At 40.5% G+C, this 18,643-nt stretch overlaps 1 protein-coding gene across 1 annotated transcript in view; it reads left to right on the forward strand.

Annotated features, from left to right (window-relative positions):
- The window catches only part of LOC306853522 (testican-1-like), a 227,517-nt gene that overhangs the window by 158,716 nt on the left and 50,158 nt on the right, over positions 1-18,643 (forward strand). The window lies entirely within an intron of this gene.

Below are 18,643 nucleotides of genomic sequence, written 5' to 3' on the forward strand. Positions count from 1 at the left end.
GCGGGATCGGATCCGCTTCGTTCCGCCCTCGTGCAGCAAGGGGTTTTACTGGGGCAACATGATACACAGCTCAACGCCACAGCGCAGGAGGTTGACGCTCTCAATGCCCGAGTCGCTGAGCTCCTCACGCGGGTCGATGATCTTCAGCGAGAGGCGGCTGACCGGGGTCCCGTACTCCGCGCTGTTACTCCTCTGGAGCCTGAACCCCATGCCAATAATCCACCGGTTTACGATGGCGATCCCAACGCCTGTCAAGCCTTTCTCTCCCAGTGTTCACTGGTATTTTCACTGCAGCCTCGCCGTTACGCCACTGAGGAGGCGAAGGTCGCTTACGTCCTCACTCTTCTCTCGGGTCGCGCCCGCGAATGGGGAATTGCCGTGTGGAGATCGCGGGCTTCCTGCTGTGCTTCTTTTGCGGAGTTTCGTCAGGAGATGGCGAAGCTGTTTGACCGATCAGCCCAGGGAGATGAGGCGGCGGCTCAGCTATCTTCATTGTCCCAGAGGAAATGCTCTGTCACCGACTATGCCATACAGTTTCAGACTCTAGCGGCAGCGTGCGGCTGGAATGAGGGCGCGCTGCGCGCGCGTTTTCTCGAGGGTCTGAATTTTGCCATCGCCGACGAACTAGCTGCTGTGGATCTCCCTCGAGGGCTGGATAACGTGATTAATCTCGCGCTCCGGGTGGAGTCCCGTCTCGACCGTCGCCGCCAACGTCGTCTACCCACCACACCGTGGCGCCACCTGGAGTCCTCTTCGTTCGATGCAGCGAGTCCTCAGTCAGCTGAGGTTGAGCCCATGCAATTAGGTCGCCTACGGCTTACGCCGCAGCAGAGACAGGAGCGTCTTGCTCAAGGATTATGCCTGTACTGCGGCAAGGGTGGCCACTTCGTACTTCAATGCCCGTTAAAAGCCAAGGCCCACCAGTGAAGCGGAGAGTCCTGGTGGGCGCCTTTCCCTGTTCAAACTCTCCCACTACACACACTCAGCTTCCATTTCTACTCTCATTCCAGGGAGGTTCTCACTCCGGCCACGCCCTTCTGGATTCAGGGGCTGAGGGGAATTTCCTGGATTCTGCCTCGGCTCTGGAGTGGAACATCCCGACCATTCCCCTGGCCAAGCCCATTACGGCGTGGTCATTAGCAGGCAGTCCCCTCACCACGATCACCCACGTCACACCATGCGTAAGCCTTTCCCTCTCTGGCAACCATTATGAACAGATTGAACTGTTAATTATTGACTCCCCCAAGGCCCCGTTAATTTTAGGACATCCATGGTTGCTGAAACACAACCCACATATTGATTGGGTCAATAGCTCTATTTTAGCCTGGAGTCAGTCTTGTCATGTGTCATGTTTGGGTGCTGCTTTTCCTGCTGTTTCTGTGTCTTGTGTTTCACAGGTGGATCCCTCTGACTTGACCGGTGTCCCGGCGGAGTATGGCGATCTGCGTGCGGTTTTCAGTAGGTCCCGGGCCACCTCGCTACCTCCGCATCGTCCCTACGACTGCGCCATAGACCTTCTCCCGGGTACTTCTCCGCCCAAGGGTCGTCTATATTCCCTTTCTGGCCCTGAAAGAGAGGCCATGGACAGGTATATTCATGAATCACTCCAGGCTGGGCTCATCCGCCATTCCTCCTCTCCCGCCGGTGCTGGATTTTTCTTCGTTCAGAAGAAGGACGGCTCCCTACGCCCTTGTATCGATTACAGAGGTTTGAATGACATTACGGTAAAGAATAGGTACCCCCTACCCCTTATGTCTTCTGCCTTTGAATTGTTGCAGGGAGCCCGGGTCTTCACCAAATTAGACCTCCGCAATGCCTACCATCTGGTGCGCATTCGGGAGGGGGATGAGTGGAAGACGGCATTCAACACCCCCTCGGGGCACTACGAGTATTTGGTTCTTCCGTTCGGTCTTACCAATGCTCCAGCCGTTTTCCAGGGTCTCGTCAATAGCGTTCTGGGTGACATGATTAATCAGTTCGTCTTTGTGTATTTGGATGATATTCTGATTTTCTCCCCTTCTCTCCAATTACACACTCAGCACGTTAGACGGGTCCTCCAGCGTCTGTTAGAGAACCAGTTGTTCGTCAAGGCGGAGAAGTGCGAATTCCACGCCGAGTCAGTTACGTTCCTTGGCCATATCATTTCTACCAGGGGGATCAAACCTGACCCTGCTAAGATAGAGGCTGTCGCCAAGTGGCCAGTCCCCGACTCCCGTAAGGCTCTGCAGCGGTTCTTGGGTTTTGCCAACTTCTATCGGCGCTACATCAGGAACTTTGGGCAGATTGCTTCACCTCTCACGGCCTTGACCTCCACCAAGACTTCCTTCAGGTGGAACCAGGATGCGCAGGTAGCCTTTGACACGTTGAAGTCCCGTTTTGTCTCTGCACCTGTTCTGTTGGTTCCAGATCCTGAATCCCAGTTCATTGTCGAGGTTGACGCGTCGGATGTCGGGGTTGGCGCAGTTCTATCTCAGCGCTCCCTCCGTGACGGGAAGGTGCACCCGTGTGCATTTTTCTCTCGCCGCCTCAGCCCTGCAGAACGTAACTACGACATCGGCAATAGAGAACTGCTGGCGGTGCGATTGGCCTTGGGTGAGTGGCGTCACTGGTTGGAGGGGTCGGCGCAGCCCTTCTTGGTCTGGACGGATCATAAGAATCTTGAATACATCCGTTCGGCCAAGAGGCTGAGCTCGCGTCAGGCCCGCTGGGCGCTCTTCTTTGGCCGATTTAACTTCACCCTCTCATACCGGCCGGGGTCCAAAAATGTCAAGCCCGACGCTCTGTCGCGCCTGTTCGGGCCCCCAGAGGGGGAGCTTACGGCCGAAGCCATCCTTCCTGATGGGGTGGTGGTCGGGGCTCTTTCTTGGGGTATCGAGCGGCGAGTAGAGGAGGCCGGTCGAGGGGTGCAAGTGCCAGGAGGGTGCCCGGCGGGTAGGTTGCCGGTGCCGGCTGCGCTGCGCCCTGAGGTCCTTCAGTGGGGTCATACGTCCAGGCTGGTCTGCCATCCAGGGATTCGGAGAACGTTGTTTGCCATCCGTCAACGCTTCTGGTGGCCCACACTGGCCGCAGATGTCAGACAGTTTGTGTTGGCCTGCCCCACATGCGCCCAATGTAAGCCGGTGAATCGCCCTCCTGATGGTCTGCTCCATCCCCTTCCCGTCCCTTCCCGCCCATGGTCACACATAGCCCTTGATTTTGTCTCTGGGCTTCCCCCATCGAAGGGTAACACTGTGATTCTCACTGTGGTGGATCGCTTTTCCAAGGCGGTTCATTTTATTCCCCTGCCCAAATTGCCCTCCGCCCGGGAGACCGCCCAACTGATCGTGGACCACGTCTTCCGGCTCCACGGATTGCCGGTTGACGTGGTCTCAGATAGGGGTCCTCAGTTCGCCTCCCGGTTTTGGAGAGAGTTTTGTAGACAGATCGGGGCCTCTGCGAGTCTGTCTTCTGGTTTCCATCCTCAGACCAATGGGCAATGCGAGCGGGCCAACCAGGATCTCGAAAGAATGCTCCGCTGTCTGACATCCAACAATCCGAGTTCCTGGTGCCAACAGCTCTCCTGGATAGAATATGCTCGTAACTCCCTTCCAGTGGCGGCTTCAGGTATGTCCCCTTTTGAGTGCTCTGTGGGTTATAAACCGCCTCTGTTCCCATCACAGGAACCCGATGCTGCGGTTCCGTCCGCTCTGGCTTTCGTTCAGCGCTGCCGCCGCACCTGGGAGAAAGTCAGAAGGGTTTTGGTCCGAACCTCTGGACGAACCAAGGCAGCAGCCGATCGCCGCCGGTCCTCTCCTCCTACCTATGTGTGCGGTCAACGGGTATGGCTTTCTACCAAGGATCTGCCTCTCCGGGCGCCTTCTCGCAAGCTGGCACCCAGATTCATTGGGCCGTACCGAATCACCAAGGTGGTTAATCCGGTGGCTATCAGGCTCAAGCTCCCTCCCGCACTTGGTCGGGTTCACCCTGTGTTTCATGTCTCTAGGGTTAAACCTGTGTTTTCTTCACCCCTTAACCCTGATGGCGATCGCCCCACCCCCCCGCCCCCTCGTCTTGTGGATGGCTCCCCTACCTATACGGTTAGGAGATTACTAGACGAGCGGCGCCGCGGAAGAGGGTTTCAGTATCTCGTGGACTGGGAGGGTTATGGTCCAGAGGAGAGATGCTGGGTGCCGTCCCGGGACGTTTTGGACCGTTCGTTGATCGAGGACTTCCGTCGGCGACGAGGTAGGCCTCCTCCTGGGGCGCCTGGTGGCGCCCCTGGGAGGGGGGGGTACTGTCGGGTCTCGGGTCTGATCACCTGTTCTTTGCTGTCTCTGTGTTCATGTGTTGTGCACGTGGCATTGTTTTGACAGCTCGCCACGTGCGCATTGTCAGCGTGATTGTTTCCCCGCCCTCCTTGTTTCTCTGCTCGTTAGCTCATCTTGCATTCACACCAGGTTCTAGTCATCTCATTAGCTTCCCCTTTATAGCTCCCCTTGTTACTCTGTCTTTTGTCAGACTGTTATGGTATTTCCCACTGCTCTGACTGTCTTGATTGTGTATCGCTTACCTGTCTTGTCTTGTCCCGTTCAGGCTCCAGTGCTCGTAGCTGCTAGTGTGTTATCCTGCTTCTATCTGTGTGCATTCAAGTTATCCGTGGACTCTCTCCGGCTGCCGCCGTACCCGGGTCTCTGCCAGCTCAGTTGAGGCACGCTCCAGCCGCCGCTATCCACCCTTCGGTGCGGTAGGAATTCCTGATCCACGCAAGCTGTCTCCGGGAGCGCTCCACGCTCGTTATTTTCTGTTCAATAAAGCCTCTGTTGTACCCGCATCTGAATCCAGCCTATTCCCTGACATCAAAAGGTTCCAGCGATGCCAGAAAAGAACCATTCAGTCAAAGGTTCTTTAAAGAACCATCTCTTTCTTACCTTTTTATAATCTGAAGAACCTTCTTTCGCCACAAAGAACTTTTTGTGAAATTGAAAGGTTCTTCAGATGTTAAAGGTTCTTTATGGAACCATTTAGACAAAAAGGTTCTTCTATGTCATTGTGAAGCACCTTTATATTTAAGAGTGAATATGATCAAATAAATAGATTTAATTCAGTAAATGCATAAGAAAATAATGAGAATACACATTGTTTTATAAAATTCAGCTGATTTCACACCAATTTCAAATGTCTAATTTTTTTCTAATTTTCTTACACTTCTGGTGTTCATGCAAAATGACAGGCCTATAGAAAAATTGTTTATAAATTTGATGTGATGCTATTAGCAAATTTTGGATTCAATCTTTGTCAACTTATTTTCTTTCAATTAGCACATTTAATGCATTCAATTAGATGATAATCTGATCTTAAACCTGTAAACATTGAGAAATAATTTACAATTAATCAGAAAAAATGATTTGGACTACGATCAGTTAGTTCAAAAAATTAAATACAAAACCTGTATTAAAAGAAAACAAGACAGTTTTTTAAAGGCAGGTCATTTTTTAACTGGGAAGGTCACAAAACTTTAAATATATATATGGCTAAAACTTTAATATATGTAAAGTTTAACTGCAGTAACTGTAGTAAGTTTAGTATGTGTTTTGCGTTGCTTTGTGTATTTTTCTGTGCGTGCGTTTCACAGCTTTTAGGAAGTGTAAATTGCCTCTTTGGTTCTCTCTTTGAAGCTCTTTCCTTAGGCCATTTCAAATCTATTCTGCTTCTCCAAACATTATTTTAAAGCAGAAGGAACTCTTTACTACAGCAAACCCTTTAAATGCTTCTATTCTGAAACCGGCCAATAATCAGAGTGCAGCTCATGAATATTCAGTAGTTTTGGGGGATGTCGCGCTCCCATGGGGCTCCGGAGCGAGAGGCGCACGCGTTCCTCCCATCGCTTGTGTCCTGAAGGGCGTTTTCAGTTAACTCTGAGCGTGTTCGTTAAAATCCCATCCCGCCGAACCCCTACGGCGCTTGAACTTCCCTAGCGTTTATCATTTTAATACTTTAATTAAACGTGGAATTATACTTATGTTTCTTACACAAGGTTTTCACAGTTGTTAGCACTGAATAATCTTTCAATGTCGAACGCTTTCTTTTGGGCTTTTCTCACTGTAGACGGACTCGCTGTAAGAATTAGCGAGCTGAAGGTGTGTTCGTACCTGCTTAACATGCATTAGTTTTGCTCTGCTGGTGAACTTCAGTGTTTTATTTCTACATAAATTAAAGCATCACTTTCAAGCTAATTATTTCCACAGAGAGAGGTGTACGCTTTTCACAGAAGCACTGTTTTGTTGTGTTTAGCTTGACTTGAGGGACTGAATCGTCTTGAGAAGTGAGCTAAATTTGACAAAACCTGACAAAACAGATGAATGATTCATAAAGTGTTATTTTAGTATCACTGAGATGCTGTTGCAGTTTTTAAGATTAATTTTGTATTATAAAATGTTTCTTTCTTTTTTTTAATTTTAGTCATTTTCTTGTGTTTTTGTGATTTTATTTTATTTTTTCAATTTTGGTTTATTTTAGTACATTAGCTTAAATGACATAAACAAAAATGAGAACTGTTGCCAAGGCAAACAGCAGTTTTTTTAAATATTTTAATTTATTTCAGTCAACATTTATTATATTTCAAGTAACATAAACAGGGACGGATCATGACGCAGAGGTGCCCTGGACACGGACTGATTAAAGGCCCCCCTCAGTTGAAATCGCGGTCATTTTCAAAGTTCAAATAGCAATGGATTCTATCTACACTAAGTGAAAACAGCAGTATTTTTAGCTATATGCTATTTACGCTAAGTGAAAACAGCAGTATTTTTAGCTATATGTTATTTACACTAAGTGAAAACAGCAGTATTTTTAGCTATATGTTATTTACACTAAGTGAAAACAGCAGTATTTTTAGCTATATGTTATTTACACTAAGTGAAAACAGCAGTATTTTTAGCTATATGTTATTTACACTAAGTGAAAACAGCCGTATTTTTAGCTATATGTTATTTACGCTAAGTGAAAACAGCCGTATTTTTAGCTATATGTTATTTACGCTAAATGAAAACAGCCGTATTTTTAGCTATATGTTATTTACACTAAGTGAAAACAGCCGTATTTTTAGCTATATGTTATTTACACTAAGTGAAAACAGCAGTATTTTTTAGCTATATGTTATTTACACTAAGTGAAAACAGCAGTATTTTTAGCTATATGTTATTTACACTAAGTGAAAACAGCCGTATTTTTAGCTATATGTTATTTACACTAAGTGAAAACAGCAGTATTTTTAGCTATTTGTTATTTACACTAAGTGAAAACAGCAGTATTTTTAGCTATATGTTATTTACGCTAAGTGAAAACAGCAGTATTTTTAGCTATTTGTTATTTACACTAAGTGAAAACAGCAGTATTTTTAGCTATATGTTATTTACACTAAGTGAAAACAGCAGTATTTTTAGCTATATGTTATTTACACTAAGTGAAAACAGCAGTATTTTTAGCTATTTGTTATTTACACTAAGTGAAAACAGCAGTATTTTTAGCTATATGTTATTTACACTAAGTGAAAACAGCAGTATTTTTAGCTATATGCTATTTACGCTAAGTGAAAACAGCAGTATTTTTAGCTATATGTTATTTACACTAAGTGAAAACAGCAGTATTTTTAGCTATATGTTATTTACACTAAGTGAAAACAGCAGTATTTTTAGCTATATGTTATTTACACTAAGTGAAAACAGCAGTATTTTTAGCTATATGTTATTTACACTAAGTGAAAACAGCCGTATTTTTAGCTATATGTTATTTACGCTAAGTGAAAACAGCCGTATTTTTAGCTATATGTTATTTACGCTAAATGAAAACAGCCGTATTTTTAGCTATATGTTATTTACACTAAGTGAAAACAGCCGTATTTTTAGCTATATGTTATTTACACTAAGTGAAAACAGCCGTATTTTTTAGCTATATGTTATTTACACTAAGTGAAAACAGCAGTATTTTTAGCTATATGTTATTTACACTAAGTGAAAACAGCCGTATTTTTAGCTATATGTTATTTACACTAAGTGAAAACAGCAGTATTTTTAGCTATTTGTTATTTACACTAAGTGAAAACAGCAGTATTTTTAGCTATATGTTATTTACGCTAAGTGAAAACAGCAGTATTTTTAGCTATTTGTTATTTACACTAAGTGAAAACAGCAGTATTTTTAGCTATATGTTATTTACACTAAGTGAAAACAGCAGTATTTTTAGCTATATGTTATTTACACTAAGTGAAAACAGCAGTATTTTTAGCTATTTGTTATTTACACTAAGTGAAAACAGCAGTATTTTTAGCTATATGTTATTTACACTAAGTGAAAACAGCAGTATTTTTAGCTATATGTTATTTACACTAAGTGAAAACAGCAGTATTTTTAGCTATTTGTTATTTACACTAAGTGAAAACAGCAGTATTTTTAGCTATATGTTATTTACACTAAGTGCAAATAGCTATAGATTAAATTTACACTATGTTAAAATAGCAGGATTTTATACTAGTTGCAAAATAGTGGCAATTATCTGCACTTCAGTATGGTATTACTTTATAAAACAGTATGCTATAATAACGTATTGAGTGTAAATTATAATTTTATAACTATTTTAATAGCCGAAACATTAGTATAAACTGTTTTGGGAGAAGGGGGAAAAAAGACGGGCTCGGGTCAGACTCAAGCCGGTAATTATGATAAGCTGTCGGACGTGGGCCGGGCTAGGGCCTGAGCGTCTCGGGCCAGGGCCGGGCTAGGGCCTAAATTTGAGGCCCGTGCAGGGCTCTAGTCTCTGGCTGCCAGCCAGCGAAGATGAGCAAATGCAGATTTTAATTTAGCAGCTGATGATGTGCCGCAATGAATTATCTAATCACACCGGTGTGATCGTTTATTAAATCTAAAAAATATTATTCAGCTATTTTTTTTTTTTGTCTTTTGGATGCTGCATTCAAAATTCTGGGAGTAGGGGTATTTTGGCTGGGCCCCCCTCTGGTCCAGTGCCCTGGGCAGGTGCCCAGTAGGCCCGTGCATTAATCCGTCCCTGAACATCAGAACATAAACATCTTTGGATGATTAAACAGTACTATTTTAGTATTGAGATACTTATAGTTTTTATTTTTTTATTTATTTTATTTTTATATATATGTTTGTTTGTTTGTATATATGGTTTGTTTTCATTTTACTTTTAAAGTTTTAGTAATGTTTTATATGTCTGTATAGTTGCATTTAATTATTTAAATGTATGTATTTATTTATTTATTTATTATTTATTAAACTAAATGGAAATGGAAATGCAACTAAAATGAAAACCTTACTTATTTTATGTCAGTTCATGTAATTTTTTAAAGTAACAAAAGCATTTTTCTACTGTTTTAGCTAAATATTATAAACCCTGTTCAGAAAGTGAATAATGTTCGTTTTTAAGGTTTCTTTAAGGATTTGGGCGGTTAGTCTGTAGCTATATTTAGTTTTACATAAAAATGATAGAAGTCTATGGTATGTCCTCATTTAATCTCTGTGTAAATGCGTGCGTGTGTGTGTGGACGGCTCCTGCTGTGCTGTGATGGATGATTCTTCCTACATATAACCTCATTACACACACAAACACAGCCTTATCTACTCTCTCTATCTCTTCATATCCTCCTATCACAACAATATCCTTTATAATCTGCACGTTTAGCTCAGCTGACTGTGGCAAGTCTAGCGTTTTTCTCTTGTCTTGACTTTTCTCTTGTGAATCGTGTGTGAGACCCGCCTGTCATGTCCATATGGACACGTCTGACCTCAGCGGCACACATGACTGACTGCAGTATGACCTGCAGGACACACTTCTGCTCCACTCTAGACTCTTCAGCTTGAGTTAGGTGATCTATGAGGAGCTTGAGGGTTTTCAGAGGGGTAAGAAGGAGTGGCTTAAGATCAGTTGACAGGCAGACAGATGTCATTTGAAGTGTTTGCAGAGATTTTAGAAGTTTTCATATTGCAGGATGAGTTTGGGCGACATTACTAGACGAATTTTAAGACATCCTCTTACACATTTCATTTCAGTGATATTTTAGTATTATTTAGTATATTATTATAGTATTTGTTCATATTTTGAATGAGCTTTTATTGTTATATTTTGAGTTTTCATTGTTTTTAAAAATTATTTATATTTACATTTAATTTTATTTGAGTTTTAGTTTTAGTGAACATTTTATTTAGTTTTCATAATTTAAGTACTTCAGCTTATTTTATTTCAGTTAATTGCCTTAGCAACATTTATAATATTTATTTAAATTGATTTAAAGTTTATTAAAATGTAATCGTTTTGTTTGAGGGTTGACGAAAATTATTTTAATTGTTTTAGTTGTAATTTTAGTTGCGTCGGGTTGACCTGGCAAACTTGTGTTTCCAGCAGGACTGTGAGACTCATCGCCTTTCTAATGAAATCTTGACTTTAACATCTATTTCTGCAGGCAATAACACACACACATAAGAGAGTGTTTTGGATGCTGTTGTGTTCAGTATCTCTAGGTGTGTTTTGCTCCAGTAGGGTCGTACATTATTAACGCTCTGTGTCTGAGTTAACCTCACATTGTGAACTTTAGCACTGCGGGTTATTCCCTCGTAACAGAAGCCCAAAATAAATTATACATCGAATATTCACATGCACATGTGCATATTCTCTTCCTGTATTTACCTGTCATTATATTTACTGTGATTGCTGATATCTCTTTAAAAAAACAACGCATTGATGAATCATTCATAATAAGACCAGGAACATGTATTAAAGGAATAGTTCAAAGAAAAAAACAAATTTTCACCCTCAGGCCATCCAAGGTTTACTGTAGATGAGTTAGTTTCTCTATATTTGGAGAAAGGTAGCATTGCATCTCTTGCTCATCAGTGGATCCTTTGGGTGGTGTCAGAATGGGAGTCCAAACAGCTGATAAAACATCACAGTAATCCACAGTTAAACATGCTGTGAAGCCAAAAGCTTTGTGTTCAACAAATCCATCAAGGCATTTTTAATCGATGCTTTCGAGTCCATAATCCATAATAATGCTTTCTCCTGAGAGATATGCCCAGACCAAGCACCGTTTACAAACCAAAACAAACAGCTCTAAACAAATATGTGGGTGGATTTGATGTGAGAGGACAACAGGTGATGGACTTTTTTTTACTGGAAAAATAATTATTATGGATTATAGACTTGTTTTAGCCAAAAGCACCATTTCGAAGTTAAAAATGTCATAATTATGCATTTGTTTCTTACAAACACACAGCTTTTGGCTTCAAAAGTTGTTACTTGATGGACTGGAGTGGTGTTGATTACCTGTGGATTACTTTGATGCTTTTATCAGCTGTTTGGGCTCTCATTTTGTCGGCACCCATTCGCTACAGAGGATCCATTGCTGAGCAAATGATGTAATTTTCCATTTCTCCAAATCTGATGAAGACTCACATACATCTTGGATGGCTTGAGGGTGAGTACATTTTCAGCAATGTTTCATTTTGGGGTGAACTATTCCTTTAAGTCAGCATATAGGGTTAATTTTAATCTCATGTTGCTTCTTTTCTCCCTAGTGTGCGTTTGAATGAGTTGATTGACACTCGATGCCAAAGTGTGCAGATGGCACAGATGGCATTTGGTAGGCAGGTGCCCCAATGCTGAGGGCATTGACAGGACATGTGTGTGTGTGTGTGTGTGTGCGCATGTTTATGTGGTTTATGAGGACACAAATTTGTATAATGACATGGGTATGACAGAGGTATTACAATATGAAGGTGGTTTATGAGGACACTGCCTATGTCCCCGTAATTCAAAAGGCTTAAAAAACATATTAAATGGTGTTTTTTTGAAAATCTAAAAATGCACAAAGTCTCCTATGAGGGCTAAGTTTAGGTGTAGGGTTGGTGTAGGGCTATAGCACACACAGTTTGTTCAGTATAAAAACCATTACGCCTATGGAGAGTCCCCATAAACCACAAAAACCAACATGTGTGTGTGTGTGGCTCTGTCAAGGTTATATATTTACATTTTCTCTATGCAAACGGGATCACATCATGATAATCACACAGATTATAAGTGTGTGTGTGTGAGTTCAGAAAATTAAGGTCTCATTCATCGAAATGTTTTTGGTTTATATGGTGACATTCAGAATTCTGCTGTGAGCTGATTGGCCATTAGGCAGCACAGACTCGTCATGATTGGATAATCACAGGTATGAATGCTGAATCCAGATCGTCTAATTTAGCCTCATTCAACCTTCAGCACTAATTACAGTATTTAAAACAGAGACAGAATAGGGAAGCGTTCGTTTTAAGATGACTCCTGTGATATGATTATGGAAATGAGATTTACCTAAACCATTCAAACCGTTGCAAAGAGAACACACAGGTTAATGAGATGTGTGGTTGTGTTCAGAATAGCATACTGGCATACTACTTTTATTATTTCAATGTTTAGTGCAATGTTTGTTGATGAATTTTGTTCACAATATGCACATTTTTCATGTTTCTTTTGCGCCTATCACCTGAGCCGTAAATGCCATGTGACTAAAACAACTACATTTGTACAAAAACTTAAAAAAAGAGAGATAAAAAGTTGCAATTACCTTGGAAAAAGAAAATATAAAATTCAAAATATAAAAAAAACTACAGTTAGCATATTAATGATACTAAAATAACACTGAATTGAAACATTTATTGTATAAAAATACCTAGTATTTGACTTATTCAGAGCAGTAGTCAGTATGCAGTGTAAGTAGGCAGCCTTGACACAAAGCTAGTATTTAATCTGAACGAAGCCCTTGTGTTGTACAGTTATTGATCGACGCAGCAGATGAGACACCCACGTTCGCAGCGATCCATGGCACGTGAAGGGTTAAAGGTCATATTGTGAGGTGTATAAAAGCATTTGAGGTCACATATGGATAGATGAGGTCTACTGTTGCTGTGATACTAAAGTTCAAAGGTCGAACCTGATAGAGAGCAAATGCATGTGCAGTTTACACAGAGAGAATCGATGCAGGCTGAGCTTAGATGACTTTAAACGCCTGTGTTCATCTTAAAGCAGCCAAATAGGAAAATCTGCTATCTTTTATTCACCCAGTATGAGCTTCTGTCTTGCATGCAACAGAAAAGGAAGGTCAGTTTTAGTAGATTGTCAAAAATCTGTCATTTTCTGAAAAAATGTGGTGTTTAAGTACAGAATAATACTTTAGGTCACACACACGCTCACACGGGTGGCTGTAAGAGGATATATATGGAGCCAATGTTGCACTTTTATAGGATTAATTTACTGACTATCAAATCATGCCTGTTTATGAGCATATTTCTCTCTCTCTCTTTTAATTCAAGCCATAAAAATGATAAAACTCATGGCCCTGAGGGGTGGCGGGTTTCCATAGCGATGTCACCAGAGACATATGATAAAGGAGGAATCACCCATCAAATAAACCAGCGCGGACAGGTTTTATTTTTCAGTGAAATGAATTCTTCATCACTCACTCACTTCTGTAATAAAGCACAGCAGATGGAGATGAATGTGGACAGTCGATTGTAGACAAGAAAAGAGGAATAAAATGACATACTACCAGTGCTATTTCTACAATTTGTAGTATGTATACTTTGCACAGTCTGCTAATTTTATGTGTATATGAAATACTGTAACCTGCGATTGATTGCATTATACGCTGTTATTGATTACATTAATGCATTTAAAATTAGTTAATGCATTATCTAATAATAAAGGAATAATTCACTCAAAAATGAAAGTCAGGCCATACAAGATGTGAAGATGAGTTTGTTTCTTCATCAGATTTGGAGGAATTTAGCGTTACATCACTTGCTTACCAATGGATCCTCTGGAGTGAATGGGTGCCGTCAGAATGAGAGTCCAAACAGCTGATAAAAACATCACAGTGAACATCAATTAATGTCTTGTGAAGTGAAAAGCTGTGCGTTTGTTAGAAACAAATGCATTATTAATATGTTTTAACCTCAAACCGTTGTTAAAATACAAATCCATAATCCATAATAACAATTCATCCGATGAAACCGTAATCTCATCTGAATCAGATGAGAAATATGCACAGATCAAGAATAATTTACAAGCCAAAACAGTTCTAAACAAATATGTTGGTGGATTTTGATGTGAGAGGATAACAGAAAATAGACATTTTCCACAGGAGGAAGCGTTACTATGAATTATTTTTTGCCAGAAGCAATGGTTCGAAGTTAAAAACTTCTTGATAATGGATTTTTTTCTTACAAACACAGTTTTTGCTTCACAAGACATTAATTGATGGACTGGAGTGGATTATAGTGATGTTTTTATCAGCTGTTTGGACTCCCATTCTGACGGCACCCATTCACTCCAGAGGATCCATTGATGAGCAAGTGATGTAATGCTACATTTCTCCAAATCTGTTCTGATGAGAAAACAAACTCATCTATATCCCAGATGGCCTGAGGGTGACGACATTTTCAGCAAATGTTCAGTTTTGGGTGAACTATTATTTTAAACATTCAGTTGTAGTGAACTGCTGTTTGAAACGGATATCATTATTGCAATGTGTATAGTTGCACATACTATGTTTAATAAACAGTGTGTAGTTTATAGTATATACTGTGCAGTATATGGCTGAAGTGTGTACGTCGTGCGCAGTTTGTCGATTAGAATTGACTGCTTGGTTAAACAGGAGCTGAATTTGTTCATTCAGGCCTGGAATTGAAAAGTGTGAAGAGGTAAATATCCTCCATCCTCCCTCTCTCTCTCGCTCTCATCTCACATTTATCAGTCGGGATCTATCACACTTTCTTATTTTCATTCCCTCTTCGACATGCACGTTCGTACCCTGCAGTGAGGGTGTTTGGGGTTCGTCTCTGAATATGAATGACCTGTTTTCCGTTGTAATAGAAAGAGGACTAAACAAAATGAAAGAATACACTGTAGACTAGTAACAAGAGAAATGCATCACTGTGCTATACATGTGTACCTGTACATTTATTCACTTTATACCTCCGCTCACCTCATGAGATCAATAGTCTGTTTTTGTGCTATTTTGTTTTATTTATTACATTGGACGTATTCTTGTATGCACGCATCGACCTGCAAATGCAAAGTGCAGTAACTACAGAGACTAAGAGAAATGGCTTCAGGGATATCTGACAGACTTTTGAGTGATTTGAGTTTTTATACTCCGTTTTCTCTGAACCTAAATATAATTGAGACAAACCCCTGTGTCACAGGTCAGATCACAGTCTATTGATCTATTGATTTTCTAGAATGTGTGGTTCCTTCATTTTCCACAGCAATGTGCTAAATATAATAGTACAGGTGCTACTTTTGGATTTGGTTTGAGTTTTCTCTGTATTGCAATATTCTTTTCATTACAATTAAGTACATTTTTATTCTAAATTCTCATTACTATAATGTGAAAAAACTATTATTATATAATAATATTTTAAATAGAGCTTAGAGCTTACAGCTCATGAAGTCAAAAATCCAGTATCTCAAAATATTAGAATATTTATATTTGAGTTTCATTAAATGACCATTCCTACAGTATAAATTCCGGGTATCTCTTATTCTTTGAAACCACAATAATGGAGAAGACTGCTGACTTGGCAATGATCCAGAAGGCAATCATTGACACCCTCCACAAAGAGGGTAAGTCACAGAGGGTCATTACTGAAAGGGGTGGCTGTTCAAGGAGTGCTGTATCAAAACATATTAAATGCAAAGTTGACTGGAAGGAAGAAATTGGGTAGAATACTGTCAAATAAAGCTGATTCAAACACTTGGGAGAGGAGTGGACTGAAGCTGGAGTCAGTGCATCAAGAGTCACGCTCAGACGTCTTCAGGAAAAGGGCTACCAAGCCACTTCTGAACCAGAGACAACATCAGAAGCATCTTACCTGGGCTGTGGAGAAAAAGAACTGGACTGTTGCTCAGTGGTCCAAAGTCCTCTTTTCAGATAAAAGTAAATTTTGCATGTCATTTGGAAATCTAGGTCTGGTGGAAGACTGGAGAGGCACAGAATCCAAGCTGCTTGAAGTCCAGTGTGAAGTTTCTGAAGTCAGTTATGATTTGGGGTGCCGTGATGTCTGCTGGTGTTGGTCCATTGTGTTTTATCAAGTCCAGAGTCAATGCAGCCGTCTACTAGGAGATTTTGGAGCACTTTATACTTCCATCTGCTGACAAGTTTTATGGAGATGCTGATTTCCTTTTCCAGCAGGACTTTAGCACCTGCCCAAATCCTTTTTTTTAATTGATCTTAGGAAATATTCTATTATTTTGAGATACTGCATTTTTGACTTTCATGAGCTGTAAGCTCTAATCATCAAAATTAAAACAAAAAAACTTTTGAAATGTTTTACTTTACATGTAATGAATCTAGAATATAGGAAAGTTTCACTTTTTGAATTAAGTAAAAAAAAAATTATATTCTATTTTTTTAGATGCACCTGTGTGTGTGTGCGCGTGTGCGTGTGTGTGTGTGTGTGTGTGTGTGTGTGTTTATTTATTTTTGGGGTCCCATCCCAAAAAAAGGAAATTACAATTACTTGTACAATGTTTTATTTATGTAATTAATTTTAATATGTATAATATATATTACTTTATATTATAGAGAATAAAGCCCTTTATATTGCAACCTTCGTTTTATTATAATTAGCAAACTTTCATTTCAAAATTTTCATTATTATAATGGAACAAAATAAATTTTCCTTAGTGTAATGTCAATAAAACACATTAAGTATTTAGTGAAGTGAAGTGACATACTGTCTCGGAATTCGTGCTCTGCATTTAACCCATCCAACGTGCGCACACACACAGCAGTGAACACACACACACACCGTGAACATACACCCGGAGCAGTGGGCAGCCATTTATGCTGCGGCACCCAGGGAGCAGTTGGGGGTTCGGTGCCTTCCTCAAGGGCACCTCAGTCGTGGTATTGAGGGTGGAGAGAGCGCTGGACATTCACTGCCCCCACCTACAATCCCTGCCGGCCCGAGACTCGAACCCACAACCTTTGGATTACGAGTCCGACTAAATAAATCTAATTTTACAATATACACTATTTAGTGTTATGTTACAGTCATGAGAATCGAATGTAAATCACAATGGGTATTACAAAAAAACAACAACTCAAAAGTGTTGCATTACAATAATGAGAATAAAAAAAGTCACAGTTATTTGACTTTTAACTTTAAAAAGTCAGTTATTTTTATGCTTATTTATATATTATTTATTGTAATAAATTTACATCTATTAAAAAAATGAAAAATACCAAATTTTACATGCTTCTGTGAGATTCACCTCATTAAACCCTCTGCTAACTACACACTCAGTTAAGGAAAAAAATAAATAAATAAAACACAAAAGCAAAATGTCCTTCAGACAGAATCCCATCACTGTATGCTCTGAAAGATATTAACGCAATCTCTGTATGTGTGTGTGTCTGTCCGCTGGTAAAGCGTGTCCTCACTTGCCGAATAGACTACCCTCCGAAACGCTCCCAGCGCCTCATCTCTCCTTTCCTCCCGTCTCTCTCGCCCTCACCGGCTGAATCACATATGCAGGAAAATATCAAATCATTCCGTCCGTCACAGGGTTAAGAGAGGCCTGGACTCCATTAATAAGGCATGTACATCTCTAAACACACCAAAACACACACTCACTCACAAAACACTGACAGCAGAAGACAGAAAGAAAACCAGAGGAAGATGTGCTTATAGAGAAGGTATTAGAACAGGCATTTGAGAATGAGGCGTGTGCGTTTAGACAGTGGCAAAATGTCTGGATTGTTATTTTCCATGCCAAGAAACTCTTATAAGTAGTTGATATAACTTACTATGTGCACTATATTCCTCTAAAGTCATATGATGCTTTATTTGAGGAACAGACTGAACTTTAAATCATTAATCACTGCAAATCTTCCCCACCTCATTTGCATATTCAAATATGGCATTGGACCCAGGTTGGATGTAAGTGATGTCAAACAATGTTGGTTCTCACAGGTCTCTTGACTTAAGGAAATGTGTTTGAATGTACAAGAGCACAAATGATATTTGAGAGCTGCTACGTGGGTGTAAATGTTCAACAAATAATATGTTTAATATGGGTCTGTTTCTAACACCAAACTATTATTTGACTTCAGAAGACTTGGGGCCAGATTTGCTAACAACTTGCGCCAGCGCAAACCCTCTTTTGGCGTTAAAAAATACTGTCAGGATTTACTTAAGATGTGCAGTGAAAAATTTTAACTGAAAAGGCGTGGACACAGTCATTTTTGCAGCTGACCTTATTGCATATGCATTTGTAGAGTGTCCCTTTCAGATGCAAAATTTTATGGGAGAGTATTTTTAAGAATCACGCAACATGATTTACTACGGTTTGCGGCAGTTAATTTACTGGTATTTGCTCCGTTATTTAGATTATTTTTAATCTGGAATAATAAGCATGTGTTATATGGATGGATGTTATGATACTTTTATGTCATTTTTTTAAATCTCGACTGCAGCCTTTAGTCACTGTTTGCTTTCATTGTATTGTATTTTTTGTTTTATCATTGTTTCATTCTTTAATGTATCATTTGTATCGTTTAGTTGTGTCATTGTGCTGTGTTTCACTGTATCATTTTATAATATCA

The sequence above is a fragment of the Barbus barbus genome (assembly GCF_936440315.1).
Source record: "Barbus barbus genome assembly, chromosome: 33".
NCBI classification, from domain to species: domain Eukaryota; kingdom Metazoa; phylum Chordata; class Actinopteri; order Cypriniformes; family Cyprinidae; genus Barbus; species Barbus barbus.